The following is a 16,725-nucleotide window of genomic DNA, read 5'->3' on the forward strand; positions in this document are numbered from 1 at the left end:
CCCGTACAGCCCTGAGAGTTATGCATATCAGGAGGAGGATGTGTGGCGGCTTTTGAGCGCCATCAGTTCAGCCAAATACCAGGGCTTTCTGTTCATTTCAACAGAGAGTATAGGTGCCTAGTAAAGATGCTAAGAGAATATTAAACAAATGAGCCTGCCATTGGAAGGACGTGGGAGGGCCACTGGAATGTATCACACCAATTATATGTTAGTTGACGGCTCTCTACTTTTATTTGTCATTTCGTTGGGTGAAATGACAACCCCATGAGGTTTATTTCCCATTTCTCATGGAAGGGAACTGAGACCCAGAGAGATTAAGGACGTCCGTCCTGTGTTGTAAGTCATGCACAAAGCCAAGTGTGCCTAAAAATAAAGCATGTGCTTTTCCCAATTACTGTGTATTATATTCTGGATTCTGATATGTGGAGATGGGAAAGACGCAGTTCCACAGTGAACATGGATGTTGAAAGGTTGAAGGACAGCTGCCTCAGTCATTTGGGGGCAAGATGCATGCCTGGACTGGTATCCATTTGGACATCAGTGGGGGAGAAGACTTGGCATTTTGAAGGACTTGAGTATGATCCATCCTGCCCTGCTGGCACCCCCCAGCCTTTCTCTCCAGTCCACTCATGAGAAGTGGGGTGTGTGTGTATGTGTGTGTGTTTGTGTGTGTATGCACATGCGCATGTGTGTGCGTGTCTGTGTCTGTGTTTTGGGGCAGCATGAAAATGAAACGTATTAAGATGTTTAGCCTGGGGCAGATTAACAAACACTTCATCTATAGGCGTTAAAATTGTCATTCTCTGGCAAGAGAATAAATCCCAACCTTCCTCTGAATAACCTTTAAATTTTTTCTTGTGGATAAATGAGTTGGAATATTGAAGAGAAAAACAATGTATGGCTTGACTTGCTAAAAAGCGTGTGTCCTGTTCCCAGCAGATTACGTTTTATGTTTGCTTCTTTACCCTCCCATCCAGAGCTGCCTGAAGTTTTGGACCCATATTTGTACTGCTGTGATTATCTTCCAGACAGCATCCTCCTGACCCAGGTGCGCAATAGGACTACATGTTGGCCTGTTGGGGATGGTAGGATTATGCTAGTGAACTTTTATCCCTGGAGTTGGCTGAAAGCCTTGGATTTGTGGGGCAAGCATAATTTTCTAATAAAATACTTGGCTTAAATGCACATGGAGCAGTTACCAAATCTGTTGAAAGTTTTACTTGCTGTCCAAAGAGAGGTTATATTGCCACAACAGCCATTTCCCCCAAAAGCTTGGACTCCTGTTCACCTTAACAGCATGGGATATCTACCCAGATAAAGGCTATAAAAGATAATTTGTGCTTTCTAAGTCTATTGAGTAACATACTAATGAACTCCTTTCCTTTCTCCCTTCCCTAAATATCAGTGCATAAGGAATGTATGCTGGGAACTAGAAATCCAGAGACTAGGAAGACCCAATGTGACATTTGATAATAGGTATATAAAACACTGATTTTAACACAGTAAATTCATTATAGGTAAAGGGCATCAGAGAAAGTCTTACAAGAATTGTTATCTTTGGGCAAAACTGGAGCATGGGTATGAAATTTCCTTGCTGAGAAGGCCAGAGAAATGCACTTTGGGCAGAGGAAGGTTATGAAAGGGTCTGACTTGGTTGGGAAAGAGTCGTTGGGGTCAAGATAGCATAAGGATGTGGAGGTTAACAGCGAGAAGTGAGGTGAAAAAAATGCATTGGGGCTATCGGAGGCCACAAACCCTAAATGTGTTGGGAAGGAATTTGAATTTGATCCTATATGCAATAGGAGCCATTGATCCCTGATTTCTAATTTGGACAATTGAGGGGATGGTGGTGAACTTCACTGAGGCAAAGAGCAGAGGAACAAGAGTGGGTTTGTCAAGGGAATGAGGGAGGATAAGGGCATGTTGTGTTGGAGGCACTGCCTTCTCTAGCATTGGGGATGTTATGTTGGATGGAGGACCAGTTGACTCCAGGGAGATGCCAGTAGACCTTTCACACTGACCTTCAAGGCTCACCAGGACACTGCCATGTGAAGAGCTGTGTCATTCTCAGTTCTCCATCCTAACACAGCAAATCAGCAGCATCAGAGATCCATGCGCAGAAGTAAGGGGGTGTGTACCTCTCAGGCTGGATGGCCAGGGCAAGCCGGAGCTTCCTCTAATGCAAAGTGACAGTGGTATCAGGCCCAAGCTTACGGCTAATAAATTTCAGCTTTGTCCTCAAGTCATAATCACTCAGTATTCAAAAAAGCTACCTACAGCAGCTTCTAAGTCCAAGCCAAATGCCCAGAGCCATTATGTGGACTCTCCCCTGATGATCATTTGCATTCCTCTGTGCCTGGTGTTGCCAGTGGTGATTAGAACACTGACAGTGTACCAGCCAAAACATCCTCTTGGGAAGTCACTCCGCACCTGTCTGGGTGAATAGAAGTGGTGAGTAAGGCAGATGGATATGGGCTGGCTAGCCAAACACAGAAAAGATAGAACAGAAACTCTAAAACTTTGTTGAACCGGAACATGGCATGGAGAGACACATTTTTTTCCTTAATACAAACCCCTGTTTTATGCAAGTCAGTGGGAAATACTCTTACTGGCCAACTCTTCTAAGAATGCTTGAAGAAAACAATGTCCCAGGGCTGGTGAAATGCCCTGATGGTGTCCCCCACCATTTGTTGAGAGTCAGAGAGTGTAAAGGGAATATAATAGAAAAATAGTTTCCTGTGACCTCCATTAGGAATCATTAAGCAAGTTTTCGGAGGGCCAACCATGGCTTGGTATGTCCTGTCTCCCACTGACAAAATCAGGGGAAGAAGCTGAAAGCTAGAGGCATGAATGATAGATCAAGCAAGACTAGTCACCGCACTATGGAACATGGAGCCCCATCAGCTCCCCATGATCTGTGGCATCACTCTCTCTTCTCTGCACTCACCGTCATCACTACACAAAGAAGCTTTGCAGTTGTCCGGCCCAGGGCCAGCATGGCCCATCAAATTTTATCTGTGTTCTCTGTGTAAGGAGAAAATTACAAGGCACAAAATTGAAGGCAGGAGCAATTAATGTGGAACATGCACAGCTAAATAAGCTATTTAAATGTATGGCTACAAATTCCCAGATCTGTTCATTGGGATGGGGGCCAGCAATAGAGCCCCCACCACATGTTCCAGAACTGGCTGCCAGGCAGATATCTAAGTGCAGATCCCCAGAGGGGCTTTCAGGAGAGGCTGATGAATTACCTTTATGAAGAGTTTGTGAGGCTCAGTGGTGGAGGCTTTCTTGGCTGATCTGGGCGAACAGGCAGAATGCTGGGACCTAGGGTGAAGGATTCATTTCTCTTCAGTCCTCCAGATGGAGCTAAACTTGGCCGGAGAGGCATAGCACTGGGTAAATGGGATGCGAGCGTTAGCTGAGCTTGGATTCTTGGCTTTTTGATTGTCTCGGGAGTCTCTGAAAAGGCCAGTTGTCCCTCATCCCCAATGTCAGGGGAAGGGAGAACAAAGCAGGCTCAGAAATGTGCCCTTTTACTAGAGACTTTTAAGGTAAAGTTATAGCAGTGCATGACTCAAATGTTCGTGGGATTTTTGAACTTCAAGTAAAAGTTGGAAGAAGACTAGGAAGTTGGGTTGGCTAGACTAGCTGAGCTGCTGATTTGGAAAATTTCCTAGCTACATGGTGATAAGGTAAATAATTTTATCATTTTTTTCCCCCAAGAAGTTCCTTGGAGTCCATGAATTCTGCTTTTTACCTTGCAGACTAAGAATATGTCATATTTTAAAAAGACACGATTCTTCAGGTCATTGCTTTTTAGGCTATTTGAAGTCAAAGAATCTTTGTGTTTAAAAATTACACAAAATACAGGAAATGTGATCATCTATTGTGATGTTGACCTCTTTGCTTCCTGGCACAGTCTTGGATTCAACTGGGGAATAAATGAACTGTTACAGGATTGCTGTAAAATTGTCATTAATAAAAGAAAGGATCCTGACTTGGAAATGTCTTTTCACATCCTCCCTACATAAAAAAAGAAATTCTTCAAAAAAGTTAAAAAAATAAAAACACCCCAGCTATTGCTCATCTCTGGGGATTCTTTGTAGAGATTTTATAGAGAGGTAAAATACATGAAAATGGGTCAAAAGGCCTTATCGTTAACGTAACAACCTTGGGCAAACCACTTAACCTTCTTGGTTTCCATTTTCTTATCTGTGTAATGAGAAGTCTGGATGGAGTGATCTCTCAGGGCTGGTTTCTATCCACTGTCTATCCCTTTCCAACCGTAACTGCTGGAGACTTGCATCCTTGCTACTCAGATGCTCAAGATGTGTCCCGGGACCAGCAGCATCTGCATCACTCCGAGGTACTTATGAGAAATGCAGGAACTTGGCCTCCACCCTAGACCTACTGAGTCAAAATCTGTACATTAATAAGAGCCCGGGGTGATTCATACACACAAGAACATTCGAGAAGTGCTGATCTACAACCTGCAGGTCCCTTTCTTTTGTACTCAAGCATCCTTGTATGGGCCCTGTCACCCTTTCTTGTTGTACCGCTTCCTTGACTGGGCACATCCCTTTCCTCTGTACCTTCACTTTCCTCCTCCCTCCCTCATCTACGTTTCAGGGTCCTGCTTCAAACCGACTGAGCTCCTGGAGCAGGATACCACTGACTGGCCCTTGCCTGCCATTCTACTCAAGTCAACTGTATGTAATTCATGTCTTGGGTAACTGATGCTGTTTATTGTCTCCATAAAGCCTTTTGGCATGGTTACAGTAACTAATTTTCTGATTGGCTCCTATGTACTTACTAGGTTGATTAATTTGGTGCCCAGAGTAGATGAAACAGACAGGGCTTCTATCTAAATTCTACCTTACCAGCTTTACAGCTGCCAAGAAATGTTGCATATTACAAATGCAACTAAAAGTACATATTTACTTTCCTTCACTGTAAACCTTCTGTGGCTCAAAGACATCAGACACTTGAATAATGCACAGTGTCTTCATCCAGAGTTGACTAAGGAACATATATTTGCCATGACTGAGTTGTTCCACGAGCTTAAGATTAATTACTGTGTGAATTCCAGCTCGGAGAACTGATTCCAGCCTTCTAGTTTCAAGGACAGACATTACCAGACAATTATGCTATGATTATATGGTAGCTGATTTTCAGTTTTCAAGGTCAGGATTAATAGAATAAATATAGTGCAAACACAACATTGGCATTGTCAACCTTTTTTTCCTACTGAAAGAGAAAATCACTTTTTTTTTTTTCTTCTGAGCTTGCTCAATGAGCCAGCTGTCTTTGTGCAGACAAAGGCCCCCTCCTGCTATCAGTCATTGCTGGAAATGGGAGAGGTGGCTGCTGGACCAGGGCAGGCTTGGCTACCACTGTCAGATACCACCCCAGCTATTAGCCTGGGGACAGCGCTTTCTTGCTTGATGAGTTCAGATCGATAGCAAAAAGAATTTGTGCAGGATGGGGGAAGAATAGGAGGGGACTCGGGCTCAAGCAGGGCAGGGTCCATAAGGCAACACATCTTTAGGAAGAGAAACTGCCACATTCACAGTGAAGATTTAGGATAGTCAGAACTTCCAAGAGGGCTGCTCTAAGATTTGTGAGATTTCTCACTTACCCTATATCAGGGGTCAACAAATTATGCTCCATGGGCCAAATCTTGGCAGCTGCCTGTTTTTAATGAAGTTTTGTTTTATTGGACCACAGCCATCCTCATTCATTTACATACATTATCTATGGCTGTTTCATGTTACAAGGACAGAACTGAGTAATTCCAACCTTATAGCCTGCAAAGTCTAAAATATTTACTACCTGGTCCTTTATAGAAAATGTTTGCTGACTCTGGCCTTATATTTCATGTTATTCCTGAGTTTTAAATATTATGAGGGGAGAATGTTGATGGATTTCAGTTAGGGTCATCATTTATGATGAAACATCACCCTACTATAACATAAACTTTGTTCCTGAACAACAGTCAAAATTTAAGACTCTTTGAGCTTACGTCCTTGTAAAATGGCCCAGTTCTCTTTGGTGAGATACCTGGGGATCCATCCTTCTAACAAATTGAGCGTTTTTAGTCACACATCATAGCTACCTTAGAACTTGATTCTTTGGCAATAATGCAGCATAAAGCTACTTTTTTTTTTTCCCCTCCAGCATCTCCTACTTGCACCCAATTTCTGTTTTCAGAAGCCCCAAGTACCACTTGATTACCTTGCTTCCTTCAGTTTGGCACAAGTCTAACTTCTACTTTGTGGCTTCTGGACACTGTATAAATAGGGTACTGGTGTGATGATGGGTGGAGTAGGCAGGCACCAGAGCATCTACCCTGGATCACCAGGGAGTCCTGGGAAAGTGTATTGTTGTGGGTCTTTCTGAAATGTGCTGTGGTCACTTGGATCTCAGGCACAGGTCTCAGACCTCCTGTGGATCATGTAGATCCAACTGCAGATAGTTTGTATCAGTGAGTCCTTGTTTTCTCATGAAGGCTGTAAGAGATGCTTAATACTTGAAGCAGAGAAAGAGTACCAAGGTATCACTAAAGGGAACTACAAAACTCCCTTTTTTCTTTTTCTTTTTAAATTTAGAAGATGAAATACACAGTGGGTTTTGAAGTTTGTCAAAATTTCAAGGGATGTTACTTCTTTAAAGCTTTATTAATTAAAAGTCAGTGAGGGTTTTCTACGTATAAGATTATGTCTTCTGTTAACAGATCATTTTTATTCTTCCTTTCTGGTTTAGATTCCTTTTATTTGTTTTTCTTGCTTAATTGCTCTGGCTAGGTGTTCTAGAACTGTGTTGAATATAAGTGACAAGAGTGGGCATCCTTGCTTTGTTCTTTTTAAAAAATTTTAAAAATTGAAGTATAGTTGTTTTACAATGCGTTAATTTCTGGTGTACAGCATAATGTTTAAGTTATACATGTATATATTTCTTTTCATATTCTTTTTCATTATAGGTTATTATAAAATACTGAATATAGTTGCCTATACAGTAGAACTTTCTTGTTTATCTATTTTATATATAGTAGTTAGGTATCTGCAAATCCCGAACTCCCAATTTATCCCTCTACCAACCCCACGTTTCCCTCCTCTTGTTACCGTAAGTTTGTTTTCTATGTCTGTGAATCTGTTTCTGTTTGGTAAATAAGTTCATTTGTGTTATTTTTTAAGATTCCATATATAAGTGATATTGTATGGTATTTTTCTTTCTCTTTCTGGCTTGCTTCACTTAGTATGACAATCTCCAGGTCCATCCATGTGGCTGCAAATGACATTATTTTATTCTTTTTTATGATCCTTGCCTTATTCTTGATCTTAGAGGAAAAGCTTTCAATTTTCACCATTGCATATGATGTTAGCTGTGGGCTTGTCATATAATGACTTTTTTAATGTCAAGATACATTCCTTCTATACCTAGTTTGTTGAGCATTTTTATCATGATAGAGTGTTGAATTTTGTCAAGTGCTTTATTTGTTTCGAGATGACCTTGTGATTTTTAACCTTCTTTCTGTTAGTGTGGTGTATCACATTTATTGATTTGCATATTACCTGCGAAGACTAAAATGTATACAAATTCAGTAAAGTTGCAAGATACAAAATCAACATACAAGAATTTGTTGTGTTTCTATACACTAATAATGAATCATCCAAAGAGGAAATTAAGAGAACAATTCCATTTATAATAACAGCAACAAGAATAAAGTACTCAGGAATAAACTTAAACAAAGAGACAAAAGACTATTGCATTGAAAACTACAAAATAATCATGAAAAAAATAAAAGGAGACACAAATAAAAAAAATCCAATTTTCATGGATTAGAAGACTTAATATTTTTTTAATTTTTTCTTTTTTTAAAACATTTTTTATTGATTTATAATGATTTTACAATGTTGTGTCAAATTCCAGTGTAGAGCCCAATTTTTCAATTATAAATGAACATATATGTATTCACTGTCACATTTTTTTCTCTGTGAACTACCATAAAATCTTGTATATATTTTCCTTTGCTAAGACTTAATATTTCTAAATTGTTCATACTACCCAAACTGATCTACAGATTCAATGCTACATTATTAATATTTCTATTTTTTCTATACTTTTATTTTTAATAGAAGTAGAGAACACCATCTTAAATTTGATGTGGAACCACAAAGGGTCCAGAATAGCTCGAGTGATCTTAATAAAGAAGCACAAATCTTGAGGCATTACACTGCCTGATTTCAGAATATATTATAAGACTACAGTAATTAAAACATCATGGTATGGTGTGACCATGGACACACAGACCAAAACAACAGAATAGAGAGCCCAGAAATAAACCCATACGTATATGGTCAATTTTGCTCAGCGTGCCGAGAATACACAATGGGGAAAGGATAGTCTCTTCAATAAATGATGTTGGGAAAACTAGATATAGACATGTAAAAAAAGTGAAGTTAGACCCTTACATTACACCATATTCAAAAATCAACTCAAAATGGATTAAAAACTTAAATGTAAGACCTGAAATTATAACACTCCTAGAAGAAGTAATAGGAAAAAAGCTTCTTGGCAATAATTTCTTGGATTTATCACTAAAAGCAGAGCCACCAAAAGCAAAAATAGACAAATGGCACTAGATCAAACTAAAAAACTTCCGTACACCAAAGGAAACTAACCAGAGAATGAAAAATAAACCTACAAAAAGGGAGCAAATGTTTGCAAATCTTGTATCTGATAAGGGTTTGATATCCAAAATACTTAAGAAACTTCTGCAACCCAATAGCAAAAATAAAAATGAACAAAAAATGTCCCCCCAAACCAAATAACCTGTTTAAAAAATGGGCCAATGACTTAAATAGACATTTCTCCAAAGAAGACATACAACTGGCCAACAAATGTAGGAAATGATGTTCAGCATCATTAATTACAGGGAAATGCACATCAAAACTATAGTGAAATATGACTTCACACCTGTGAGGATTGGCTATTATCAAAAAAGAAAAGAAAACAAGTGTTGGTGAGGATGTGAAGAAATTGGAACCCTGAGCACTGCTGGTGGGAATGTAAAGTGGTGTAGTTAGTATGGAAAACAGTATCGCAGGTCTTCAAAAATTTAAAAATAGAATCACCATATGATCCAGCAATCCCACTTCTGGGCATATATCCAAAATAATGGAAATCAGGATCTCAGAGATGTCTGCACTCCCATGTGACTGCAGTATTATTCACAATTGCCAAGATAAGGAAACAACCCAATTGTTTATCAGTAGATGAATGGATGAAGAAAATGTGGTACATAGATACAATGGAATATTATTCAGCCTTAAACAGTAGAAAACCCTGACACTCGTGACATCATGCATAAATCTTGAGGATATTTTGCTACATGAAATAAGCCAGACCGAGAAAGAGAAATACTGCATGATTCCACTTACATGAAGTATTTATAATAGTCAAACTCATCAAAGCAGAGATTGCCAGAGTGGTTGCATTCAGCTGTGGGGTTGAGGAAATGGGAAGTTGTTGTGCAGTGGGTATTTAAGTTTCAGTTAAGCGAGGTGAATAAATTCTAGAGATTGTCTGTTACATCGTGCCTATAGTTAACAATACAATATTGTGCACTTCAAAATTTAAGAGAGTAGATCTTAGCACAAAAAATAAGAGACAAAAACAAAGGGACACAAGGTAACTCTGGGAGGTGTTGGATCTGTCTATTACCTTGGTTGTGGTGATGGTATGGGTGTTTGCTTATGTCCAAACACATCAAATTGTACATATTTAAATGGTGTAGTTCTGTAACATCAATTACACCTCAATAAAGCTGTTAAATAGAAAAGAAAAAGAAAAAGGTTAAGTAGCAACTCTATGATGGATTTTTCCAGTTTTTTGGTCCAGCACGTTTTGAGTTGAGCCCTGGAAGAGATCAGGTTATATTTCCCTCCCCCTTTCCTCTTTACGAAGATTTTGCTTAGGGAGAGCTCGGAAGGAATGTGTTAAGGCATCCTGGAGGAGATCATGTATGGCAGGAATTATTTTTAATATTTCACTTTGCTGCCTCTTGAGTCTCAAAGGCCTTTAATTTAATATGTCATTGCTCCAGGCAATTAAGAATAGAAAGCAACCTTTCAGTCATGGCCTGTGAAATTCCAGGTTCTACTACAGTGTTGAATTGCTAAATGCCAGCACTAATTATGTTACAGTAAGCATCCAGATTCAGATTCTCTGGGTCAAAAACAACAGAACCTGATAAGTGCCTGGAAGGAAGTGGAAGGAAGGAAATCAGCCCTAGTAACCACTGAGAAAGGAATGGTTTTAACTTCCTTCTTTCATTTGTTTTCTTTTTCTTTTTCCTTTTTTTTTTGGTTAGATTTATATTTGAATCTAGATCCATAAGACTGTCCCACATCATAAAAAAGCAATGGTACAGAATTTGGAAAGAGCAATTGTTAGAGTCATAGCAGATTTGGACTCAGCTCAGTAGCTGCTACGGTAGCTGTATGATCTTGGACAAGTTCATTGATTTGATTGTCTATTTCCTCATGTGAAAACAGGTGTAGCAATAACAACCCTATGTGTTAATGTATGTAAAACGAATGAAATAAAGTCTGTAACATTCCAGGCACTACCCTGCACATTAGTAGGTTAGGAAATGACTAATTAGTTAGTAGGTTAGTGAATAGCTTAATAAAAATTTAAAGCCCTGTTTATCCTAATACTTAAAGGCAGTATTATTTCATCTTGTTTTGAGTCCAAGTAGCAGAATTGGCTGCCACTTTCATTGGAGTGACTTATTTTTAAAGCTGGATGGGTGTTTTCAAAACTAAACCACTAAAGGATTCAGGATAGTGAGAAACTAAATCATGGTCTAATTGCTTTTTACCAGATCCAGTTTATGCACCTCCAGATTTATGTGCCTGCCTGCCACTTAGGCCTAAGCTGCTGTCTGGGAAAGCCTTGGCCAATGTTTTTAGCACCCTGTTTCCCAAGGCCCCGGGTTAGCTCTGCCCCTGGAGGCAAAGTCTGGGCTTTAGCATTCCTCTGTTACCATGGCAGCATCAATGCCAGGTCCAACTTGATCAGATCAGAGGGTGGGGTGACACAACCTGGAGAGGGAGTGAACGCTCTCTGGGGACAGCTTTCACCAGTAACATTCCACAGAAGATAGTAAGCCATCAACAGAACAGTTAGTCACTCTTCTCCCTGAAGGATGCTCCAAGACACAGTGAGTCTACAGGCTTTCCAGAGACACACCAGATGCTGAGCGGCCAATGGGGGTTTCTTATTTATACCTTTAGTGACAAGTTTATAAGTTTTCTTACATCATCTCTTTTATCTATATGGACATAAAATCTCTTATATGAAAAAGTAAGAATTATGGAAATAATTTTAACTCTAATAACATAGGATAAAAGTTATACATAATGGTAAGGAAGTTTAGAGTGAGAAATGAAGTAAAGTAGAACCAATGACCCTACCAAAGGCAGAGCCAGGCTGGCTTCTGGGTCTTCTTAATCCACTCTTGAAGTCTCCCCATTAGAGCACAGCTGTGCTCTTACCTGTATGCTGTACAGGGTGTGCACCGTACCACAGGATCCTATAAAGCAGGGGTCGGCAAACATTTTCTGGAAAGGGCCAGGGGGTAAATATTTTGGCTTTGCAGGCCATGAGGTCTTTGTTGCAATTACTCAACCCTGCCACTTTACTATGAAAGCAGCCACAGACCACACATCAGCAAATGAGCATGGCTGTGTCCAGGACCACATGCATATATACATGAAGGCCCTGTGCAAAATGAAAATGCTAAGTTTTTTTTTCCCAAAAATTATCAAGAATTTCAAAATGTCAGTAGCAGTGCATTAAACCAAAGGTGGGACCCTTTTAAATGTCGGGCCCTCATGTCTGCACAGGTTACACACCCATGGAACCAGTCATGGCTGTGTTCAATAAAATTTTATTTACTAAAACAGGTGAAGGACTGGATTTGGCCCATGGGGCAGTTTGCTTAACCCAACTGTAAAGACTCAAATAATAGCATTTGTCTTTGATTGATCAAGGGAGTTCTGAGTAAGTGTGTGCCTTTATTTGCCTACTCAGCCCTCCCTCAATTTTCCCATTTATATGCCATGGCAGGAAGTCCATATGCTGGTCCTCGTTCTAGAATTACCCTGGCCCTGAAAGCTAACAGGCCAACAGCAATGGGTTCTTCCATAAGCACTTCCCATGAGACTCTCTCCTGGTTACCTCTGCGAAGACCGATGAGGCCTTTTTGTTTCAGTTCTTTTTCACTTCAGGTAACTTTGTGTTGACTTTCCCTGGAAGTGTCCTTGACTTCTGAAACACTTTCAAAGACCACTTTTGAAATAAACACATCGTGGTCCTTTCAGAAGCCTGTCAGCCTTTGATTAACTCTTGCTGACTTTCTAAGAGCATGTCTGCCACTTCTCTTGAGTTTTCAGGGAGGCCTTTGTAGTGTCTGGAATTTATTTATTTTTTAATCTGTTCTCACTTCCCCAAATCAGAACTAGGCTGCTGGCATGGCCCTGGGCCGGGCCTGCTGGTTCCCATCGTAGCCCACTTTGGTCTCTCGTGCTGGCTGAGTGACTCATGAAATCCTTTCACAGGCTGACCTTTCTCCAGATAGATGTGAAATTTTAAAAACTCCATGATGACATTAGTAGGCGTGCTACCTAGAGAATGGATTTGGTCTGTATATTTGGAATGGACACTTGACTCTTCATCCCATCCCTTCTCTTTGGGATTTGCTTTTAGATGAGGCGAGAAATAGATTTGTAGGATGTGAGCACACTGAACAAAAATATGCATTTTACAGGAAGCTCCAAAATTCCTTACACAAAGTATGTAGCTGGGAGTAAGGAGCTCATATCAGGCCTGGTCCACACCCGCCTGGGAGAAGTCTCCTGAAGCTTGGCTTCTTCCAGCCTGATTCCCTCAGAAACTACAGGGTTAGAACACATGTGGAATGCTGTGTCTGCCTTTCCTGCTACGGGGGAGTATGCCTGGCTGGGAGGACCTGTGAATTGGCACGCAGGCCTCAGGCCTATGTGACGAGAAACACTGGTGAGAAACAGGCTGTCGGTTCTCTGCACCAAGGGAATTCCCACACAGCTCAGTCCAGGGCAGTGGTACCTGCGCCATGTAGGTGAGATGTAAGGTACCTACTGGGCCTTTTGATAAGTTGAAGATGAATACCTTCTGCATCAACTGTCCTATGTCCTTTAATAAATTCAAGTCAGGCCTAGTATTAGATGAAAGCCCATTAGGTCTCCTGGATCTGATTGCTAACCTGAACCCATAACAGTTCTTGTGGTGGAGGACTTAACTCTGCCTGTGTTTAGATCTAGCATAGCACAGTGGTTAAGGGCTTGGGCTTTGGGTCCGACAACCTGGGTTCAAATCCCGACTCCGTGATTAACTTGCTCTGTCCCATTAAGGAGATTATTCAGCCTCTCTGTGCCCCCTTATCCTCATCTGTAAATTAGAAGTAGTGCTACTACTAATAATAATACCTACCTCATAAGTTGTTAGGATAAGAAGGGTTAATATTGGATGGATCAGAGTGGAATGACTGTCACAGGGTGGGGTAGCCAGGGCTGCTCAGTGGGTATCAGTTATTATGGTTGTTACTGAGAATAGCTATTTTGTGTTATCAAAGTTTTCAAGTTGAGAATAACTTCATCATCGTCACACATAAATGGAAGTGTGGTTTGATGTTACAATTATAGTTCATTCATTTTTCTCTTTATAGAAAAGGATCTAATCAGTCTATTCTACAATATATTTTGGTGTTGATGTCTGCATAATAATTTCCCCAGGACCCAGTGAATCACTTTAATTTTCAATACTTACTCTTTTTAAGTTTCTTAAACATTTTCTTCAATTATATCTTTCAATGTTGATTTTATTCCAGTGGACCTGTACGATAATTGAATTATTCAGGGATTCAGGAATTTCCTTTAATATTTGTTATCTTTTATTTCCCTTTATTCTCTCATGATTTCTGTATTATTCTGTTTGTTTAGGTTGACACTGTATTCTAGTAATCTGATTTTCTATAGCTCTAATTCTACTATTTACTCCTTCTAATTCTTCTTTATTTTAGCAAAGAGTTTTCCATTCTTGTGCTTTTATGGTTGCAATGCTCCTTTTAATGTCTTGATAATGGGTGACTCCATATAACAACTTTTTTTGTTTAATCTTGATTTTTGGTGGGAGATCCATTTCAGGTGCTAGGTTTCCTTCAGCACCTTTCCTGCTGTTTTTCATCATTATTGTTGTTTCTAAATAAAACTTTCTGATTGTCTTCAGTCTTTTGGTTTCTGTTTACTCATGTTTGCTTGTGGATATTTCACACATTATCAGACGAGTGATAGGGACACTGGAATAAGTTCCACTCTCTCTTAGTCAATGGTGGAGTAGGCTTCCCGCGTTTGATGGTGTGATTCCAATTATCTGGACATAACAGATATCAGAGGAAATAATAGATACTGGCAGAGTGTGTCTCCTGGATTTGGGGCCAGGAATCACAGCATCTGGAGGTGGTCCTACATTTTGCTCAAGCTCCTTAAACCTCTCCTGAGAAGCAGGTTTACTTGTCAGCTGGTCAGTGAGCAGATCCACTTCTCTCCCACCCCAGCCATGCAGTCTCCGGCAGAGGGAACCAGAGATGAAACATCAGGCTGGATGGGAGCATCTCATTCAGGTAGGGGATTGCAGCCTGCCTAGCAGGTCATGGGCATGATTAATTCAAGTGGCTGTAAGCCGGCTTTGCTCACTGTCAGAAGGCAGAAACACTGCAGAACCGCTGCCTGGGTCTGACTGGGAACCCAGGGGATAGAGCCAATATCTGAGCAAACGCTCAGCAAGAGCACGAAGAAATAGCTCTGAATTCCAGGGGGAACGTGCGGAGCTGTGACAAGGCACATTTGCAAGTCAATCTGCGAGCCGGGTTAGAGATGTTATTACATCTGTGCCCCCTAGACACTCTGGATACGGAGGGCGTAAATTTCTTCTGGCTACAGCTCGGTAGCACTGGGTGTCTCCGCAGTGGACAGCTTCTTGCTCTCTGAAGCTTTTTAATTTGAGTACAGGCTGATCAGAGAGCAGAGAGACGGGACTCCCTCAGGATTACTCACAGGGTTCAGACCGATTTCCTTTGCCTGCCTTTGCAGCCCCACATCAGAGGGAGCCAGCGTGGGCCATGCCCTGTGTATCTACCTTTCTGTCTTGGAACCATGAGGGTGGCAGCCATTTTACATCTGTAAATCCCTGCAGGGAAAAGCGAGCTGACCCTTGTCCTCTGTCTTTGTGTCGTTGGAAGTCAGAGCTCTGATATGTTGGGGGTTCAGCACAACCGTGTTGCCTGGGAGTTTGTTCAACCAAACAGGCACAGAGTAAGATGATGTAAGTGGGGAGAAGAGGCAGTACCTGGGGGTCCTTCCTCCTTTCGGAGGTGTGTCCTTCAGAATCTTTATCTCCAGACACCCCTGCCCTTACCATGCTTTTCCCCCCCCCTTCTCCTTTACAGCCCCACATTTCATTTTGAGATTCTCTGGGATTTTTGGTTTCAGATGGTAATTTGTCAACTTAAAATATATTTTTTGAATCAGTGGTTATTTATACTTGACTACAAGCTTTAGTGATTTCTTTGTTTTCATTTGTTTCTTGCATCTCACAGCATTTTCCTAGTTGTATTCATTTTTTTTCTATTGCACAGTTAATTCTTTCAGAGTTCTGTGAGGAGGTAAATTTATGAAATCTTCTAAGTCCAGATGTATTTATATTTTGCTTTCCTCTTTTTTTGTATAGATATATATGTATATATATATTTTATTGAAGTAGAGTCAGTTTATAATGTTGTGTCAATTTCTGGTGTACAGCACAATGCTTCAGTCATATATGAACATACGTATATTCCTTTTCGTATTCTTTTTCACCATAAGTTACTATAAGATATTGAATATAGTTTCCTGTGCTATATAGTATGAACTGAATGTTGTTTATCTATTTTATATGTATTAGTTAGTATCTGTAAATCTCGAACTCCCAGTTTTGCCTCCCTATTGAATATTAGTTTGTCTGGAGATAGGATTTTAGATTCAAAATAATTTTCCTCAGAATTTTGAAGATTTGTGTTTAAAAAAAACTTGGGTATCTGATGTTTCCAATCAGAGGTCTAATGCCACTCTGATTTTTATTCCACTCTGGGTGATATTTTTAATAATTTTGTGGAAGTTTTGAGGATTTTATATTTATCCTTGGCATTTTGAAACAACACCATTGTGTCCTAGGTGTGTGTTTTTTCAACCTGCTTCTAAGCACTTGGTGACAACCTTTAGTCTGAATGTAAACTTTTTCAATTCCGGAGAAATTTCATTTTTCTTTCTTTGATTACTTCATCCCCTCCAGAAGGGAATTCTCTCTGTATTCTCTTTCTGGAATGCCTACTGCACTGACACGAGAACTTTTAGGTATATTATCCATGGTTCAATTCCTCCAGCCTCTTCATTTTCCCTTTCTTTCTCGTAGAATTACTACATGATGAACCACTGGAAAATTTAATGGCTTAAAATGACAGCAGTTTATTTTGTTTTATGATTCTGGGGTTGACTAGACTGTGTTCTGCTCTATGCCGTGCTGGCTGGGGGTCACCTATGCAGCTGCATTCAGCTGGGAACTCAGCTGGGGCACCTACATTTT

The sequence above is a fragment of the Camelus dromedarius genome, chromosome 8 (genome assembly GCF_036321535.1).
Source record: "Camelus dromedarius isolate mCamDro1 chromosome 8, mCamDro1.pat, whole genome shotgun sequence".
In the NCBI taxonomy this organism is placed as follows: Eukaryota; Metazoa; Chordata; class Mammalia; order Artiodactyla; family Camelidae; genus Camelus; species Camelus dromedarius.